Source organism: Centroberyx affinis, unplaced genomic scaffold (genome assembly GCF_046629955.1).
Source record: "Centroberyx affinis isolate AG114_WGS23_722 - 3 ecotype Tasmania unplaced genomic scaffold, CSIRO-AGI_Caff_v1 ptg001099l_1, whole genome shotgun sequence".
Taxonomy (NCBI): Eukaryota; Metazoa; Chordata; class Actinopteri; order Beryciformes; family Berycidae; genus Centroberyx; species Centroberyx affinis.
The window spans coordinates 293-6,800 of record NW_027279643.1 but is presented as its reverse complement, the minus strand read 5'-3'; the positions used below and the strand labels follow the sequence as shown (position 1 = coordinate 6,800).

General features: G+C 38.4%; 1 long non-coding RNA gene across 1 annotated transcript; it reads left to right on the top strand.

Moving 5' to 3' along the window:
- Positions 1-830: 830 nt before the first annotated feature.
- Positions 831-6,181, top strand: LOC139647697 (uncharacterized). Its single transcript, XR_011695536.1, has 3 exons — positions 831-1,033; positions 4,962-5,261; positions 6,053-6,181. It is a non-coding gene; the product is annotated as an uncharacterized lncRNA (long non-coding RNA).
- Positions 6,182-6,508: the final 327 nt, after the last annotated feature.

The following is a 6,508-nucleotide window of genomic DNA, read 5'->3' as shown; positions in this document are numbered from 1 at the left end:
GCTACAAACAATCAGGTCCATCCGTGGAGGGGAGCCAGGAACATGCAAATGAGCTAAACCTGTTTTTCAATAGGTTTGACTCAGGAAGTCAGTCTCGCCCCCCAACCACCACCACCTCTGCCCCCATCCACACCGCTGCTGCTGCCCCCCCCCCACCCTTCGTGCTCCCTTGACGACCCTGAGGATGACGCTAAAGACACTATGCCCCCCCCCCCCACTCCCACAGACAAGAGCATGGTCACCCATCCCCACCTGATCCACACTGGATGACAGCTTAATGATTTGGGAAACTCTAAAATGAGTTCATTTTTGTCTCACTAAAAGTGGTTAATTTTTGTCTCATAAGAACCTTTAAGTATTTAGATATAGATTTTGTAATCCTTATTGTTTTTTTATTTACACATTCATTCTTTCTTTCTTTCTTTCTTTCTTTCTTTCTTTCTTTCCTGACAAAAACTGCCCTCCCATAATCTGCAGACCCTCAACTTTCAAAGTTCTATAGGGTTTTTACATTGTTTTAAAAATGAAGCCCACTGTGACAGTAACTGTCTTACAGTAAATTGTATTGCACACAGCCATTTTAACTGTTTGCCCAATATTTGACCAGTCTCAATGGAAAGAAATGACAAAACTGTTCTCACCACCAGGATGGTGTGCGCATTTTTTCAGAATTGGGGCTAGTAGGTAACTAACTGTTGTTCACTTGTGACAAGTGGCAACTTGCTCAAAAGGGTGGGAACTTGCCCCGTTTCTCAGCTCTGCACAATTTCCCCAAAGTGAACATGAGAGGAACTATTTCTGATGTTGAGAGATTGATGGGATTTATTTTGATGAAAACATGAGGTTCACTGCATCATTTATCACTGTGTCATATAGCAGCCAGCCTGCCCTGTCAGCGATAAGACAAGAGCTTCCTGATATTTGCTGTACGAACACTTCCTCTTTGTCGATCTCAAGCCGCACAAATACCTGACAAGTCCCAAACTCTGGACCATGGAGATACAGGAGATGAAGACTGTAATCTTTTTCATAGGTAACATTTTCACTACATAGCTGATGTCATTGCTTCTTCACTTGATTGTGGCTTACAGAGGGTGCTGCTGTTGCATGATTAGAAAGTGTTCCATTTTAAAGTCTTCTATAGTTTTAGAGGCTGTTTTCAAACGAATGTGTGTTGTATTATTATAGTATTTAATAACAGTATGGCACTTAATTGTTGACTGACTTCTTGTCTTGGCTAGGTTTTGCTTGCACTCTTGCAAGCAAAACCTAATGCATTGAAATAACCCAGAATGTTTTGCCCCCAACTAAACACAGATGTGTTGAAAAATGCTATGTTTAGTTTATGAGATGTAATTTTTAAACCCATCTGTACAATTAGGGTCATTTCAGCAAATCCTTTTTTAGGACTACAATCTCATTTTGACTAACTTGCTAAGAAAAGGTTTGATGGATTAAGAGAAGACAATGAAAACGTTTTAGACGGATTTCACGCTAATATTGCAAGTATTATAATCCGATATTTTAATAGAAGCTCTTAGAAGAAGAAGAAATGTTTAATATATTGAGCATTAATACTAATTTTTATATATTTCAAAAAAGAGCCTCTGTTCTTTACAAGAGAAATGTTTTATCTAATATGAATATTCAAACAACTGCTGTGGCAGGTAGATAATGACTGGGACTGTGGTGCCTGGCACTGGTCTGACATCACAGATTTACAAGGGAAACAGTAAACATGTTGTTCCCTCTTGGGCCAATCAGTAACAAATATGGCACCTTGTTTTGAGCTGTAATTGTAGTTTCCCCTTGGGTATGCAGTGATGCATGCATTTTTGTCAAAATCAGATAAGTCGTGTGTGCAGCAGACATAAGTAAATATAAGCAGATACATATAAACATGTCTGCTGTCTATATGTGTATAAGTATAGGTATGTATAAACACAATGTTGTTAAATATAAAAATATATCAATATGAATACAATATGTATTAGTGTAAGCCTTCTAAAAGTAAAATGTGAGTAGTCCCTCTATTTAAGAGATAGACTGTGTGTGTGCGTGTGTGTTTGTGATGGAGGGGTGGGGGGTAGAAAACCATAAAAGAAGGGAGTGTAAATAAAAATCAACGAAATAAAAAAGATACGTAGGTAGAGTATCATATATTTCCACGTGTTATTCATGTCATTTGCCAATACGCAGATGTTACAGTCCTCTGTGCCAAACGTTGGGTGAGTAGTACGTGCATTATTAGATTTACCACTGTAAACCTGCCACTCGTAAAGTGCCCCCCCCCACACACACACACACACGCACACACACACACACGCACGCACACAAAAAAAAGGAACGAAGAGGAAACGAAAGGAGCCACAAGATCACAAGATCACAAGATCCAGTTCCCTTCAAAGAGCCATAATTCCCATCGCTAGTCTCCATACAGAAAGTGGTGTGGAGTGTGAAATAGTATAGTATGGACGGGTGAAAACGCACTACAAGGGCCCAAAGCAGGTGCATTAAGCAAAACGCACTGCTCCAGGCCTCCAGGAGAGTGCAAAGTAGAATAGGTTGATTTTCATCTAGATGTTGTCATGCTCTCAGGGCTCCTGGTGCAGTCTTGGTCATCATGCCCATCATCATGCCTCTCTGCCCATTATGTGTGATTGTGCAGCAGCATCAATATTTATAACAAATAGAGAGACAAAGGAGATGACTGGAAGCTTTCTACTTCCTGCTGCCAAACCAAACAGACTGTCTCTCTCTCTCTCTCTCTCTCTCTCTCTCTCTCTCTCTCTCTCCAAATATCAACCTATTCCACTTAGCGCTTCCCTAGAGACCTGGAGCGTTTCTGTTGTATTGACTCACTTTTCGGTATTTGCTTTGGCATTGTGCAGCGCATCTCTTCTTTTGTCAGCATGTTTTTGTTGTACAGTATATGCTTTGGACTTTCGTATGCGTTTTGAATTTGCATCGTTTCTGAAGTTGCAGTTAAAGTCTCTTAATGCAATTGCATTAAGTTTAGTTCATTGGGCAGACTGCCACTCTGCTGCTGCTGTCTGCTGTCATGAGAGTCTTCCTACTTTTGTTCACCCTGTTTTTGTTCATACCACCTGCTTAGATCTGCTTTCATGTACTATATGGGGGGTTTGTACTCCCTGACTAAAGTCTATTCCATGTGCAGCAGCGACCTATAAAAGAAAATCTATCCTGTCAAAACTAAACTATGTCATAACCATTAATAAACCTACTAATATCAATACGCGAGGTGCCCTGACTGACATACAGAAAAATGGCAGTGTGCATAATTATCTGTTCACATTATCACTATATTAGCTGAACATATAACAGGAATAGGCCAATTCAATGTTCAGGTAAGAGGGTGTCGCCTAAATTCATTGGTAGAATGAAATATAATTCAAAATAGTTCAAAATCCACTGTGGGAACCTGAAAATGGTTTTGGCTTTGAGCTGTTGCCATAGTAAACTAAAACTTACTTTTTATATCTTTTTGTTTTTGTGCAGGGTAAAGAAAGAGAATACATTTGGGCGGAGTATTTTGGGCTTTTTTTTACCGAACACTACAACACTAGAGGTGCTATCCTGTGGACTAATTTGTTACACATGAACCCCTCCTGCCAGTGTTGCCGACTCCATCACCATTTGCACAAAATAACTGGGGAAAACACCAGAGTCCCGTTTGGGATTATTCTGAGCAAAATGGTCTGAATTCAGACTGCTGTTGAGTCTGCTAGTGTATTTCATTTGTGCAGCATAAAACCAAGTGGGCTTTAATAATTGAGGATGTGTTGAAAAATTAGAAAAAAGTCATTAAAAGTAATTAAATAAATGTAAAAACAATTTATGATTTATTGTTTGTATTGCGCAATACATGCTGCAAACATTTACAAAATACCTGTTCTGAACTTCTATCATTGTATCGTTACGATAAAATCCACCCCTACCAAAAATAATAAAGCTAAAAACTGAACACAAAAACTGAATAAAAACTAATCTAAACTATCAAACTCACACTGAACACTAAAACAAAACTGAAATTGAAATAGAAAAATGAGAAAATTATATAAAAATGAATGACAAATCCCAAACTATAATAGCCTTTCACAAGCAAGTGCATGTCTGTAACAGGAAATGATCTGCGTTGTGGTCACCATAGCTGTCTTCACGGCAAGTGAAGTCATTTTCTGAGTAATAGGAAACAGATGTACTGTGTGTGACCTTGGTTTGTCACATGTCCTCCAGAAATGTAACAACTCCAAGGACATGAAAGACTGTAATACAAGGGCACACAGCAGTGGAAACTTGTGAAGTAAATGAAGAAGCTAACTATTTGAAATATTAATGAACAATTATAATAGACCTCTTGTTGTGGTTGTGCTATAACAGAGCAGCAGCAGCAACAGACTTTGAAAAAGGGAAGATTTTTCCATACAATTGTGTTGATGGAAATATTATTGTGTTATTACTGCAAATGCATTAACTGCTTACACTAAGTATTCTGTCCGAAGCAAACCGTCCAAACAAAACACTCCTCCTCTGAATGACCAAACAAGCGAGAAGACTTAGCCACACTCCCAAATCTGTGATGCACCACCAATGAATAACTGCACAACTCAACATGAGTTGCATGAAAACAAAACAGTAAAACCACCACAGGGGATTTTCTCAAGCTCAAACAAACTTTCTATGAGAGTCTGTTGTTTCTACCATTCATTGTCAATGGACCAGCTCCAGGTTGTACATCTCAATAACATCACAGTAGTCTTTCTTGGTTATGTGGCTTCTGGCTTTGGCTGAACTGCTCTAATGCAGAGGAATATCATGAAAATGATCAAATTGAGGAGTATCTGTCTTAAATGGTGTCATGCTGATCTCTTCTGGATTTCACATGTTCTCATCAATGGCTTTGACGTTGTATTGACTGTGTATCACTCATTATTTTCCAGTAATGACCTCAGCTGCTACTGAGGACATAAAGGAGCTGACATGCACTGAGGGAGGATCCATCACTCTACCTGACCCTGTTGTGGAGTCTGGATTTCTTTTATATAAACGAATGAATATTGCTATGGTGAATAAAACAGAAAGCCAGATATTTGAGGAACGTTTCAGGTACAGACTTCACTGGGACAGCAACACTGGACTCTTTACATTCACCAGACTGCAAACAGGTGACTCAGGGATTTATACAATTGATTCTAAAGGAGGAGAAGGAAGTATTACATCATATCGACTCACAGTGTATGGTAGGTCACATTTATCTCTGCTGATTATGACAGACTACACAGTTTCTTTAAATATTTGTTTTTCTGTGGCAGCATCATAAGCTTCAACTCAGCCAGGGTGAATGGAAAATGGACATTTCACTCTTCTATACTTGGGCACTATGAAACTTTGCCATGGTTTGGTAAAAAATAATTTTGCATCGATCAACTGTTTTTTTTATTGAGCAGTACCTAATTAATTAAAAAAGCAAAAATAATATTGTGACAAATTAACTAACTCAACACCTTTTTCAAGCTATACATCTTTACACCTTATCTGCATTTTTAATGTCCCACAATCCTTTTCATATGTAAATAAGTGTCAATGATGTCACACAACAAAACTTAATTCTGACTGGGTTCCTCATCTGTTAGTTTACATGGACAGCTATCATACAGTAATGTATGGTGGTATAGCTAAATCTCTATTTTTGAACATGTACTCTAGCATTTTACAATAACTCATGTGGTATAAGCAGTGCTTCTTTGTATGTATATTGTATGTTATAAGCTGTGTTTGCTAACAGTTCAGTTGCTGATATCAGCTAGTTAGTCAAGTAGTGTAATATTACTATATTCTTTAGAAAAGACAGCTGATCAATTATGGAGCCAGAGAACTGAGATCTCGTTCAAATAAACTCATAGTTTATCAGGTCTACTGCATATGTCGTCACCACAATGCACCATGGGACACAACCTCTACTTCTTCTAACAGTGTGAAGGGTAAAGAAAGTGCCACAAAGTAGGCTAACTCTGCTCTTTGTACTCCCCAGAAGCTGCACCAAGGGCTGGTGTGAACAGATCAAGAATGAGCGCTGACAGCTGCATCTTGGTGTGTTTTGTGGAGATTTACCTTGCCTTATTTACCTTATTTTGATTACCTTCCTGTACTTTGTTCTGCCATCTTAATCTTAAAGGGACTATTTTAGTCAAGTTCCTGGTTATCTCTCTATTTCAAAACATAAATCAATTATAAATCATAAATTCATGACTGGCTTCATAGTCTATACAGTCATAAATTCATTAATGTATCCATGCATTTTGGAAGAAAAGAAAAAAGAGAAGAAAGAAAAACTAACATGTTTGTGACATTTTCCTGTAATATACCACAGGAATGACAAAAGTACCACAAGAATACCACAGAGTAGTACCACAGGGGAAAAAAATAATACCACAGGAATGTCCCACATAACCTGTTGGATGATGGTCTGCCAGCTTGTAGTTGGCCA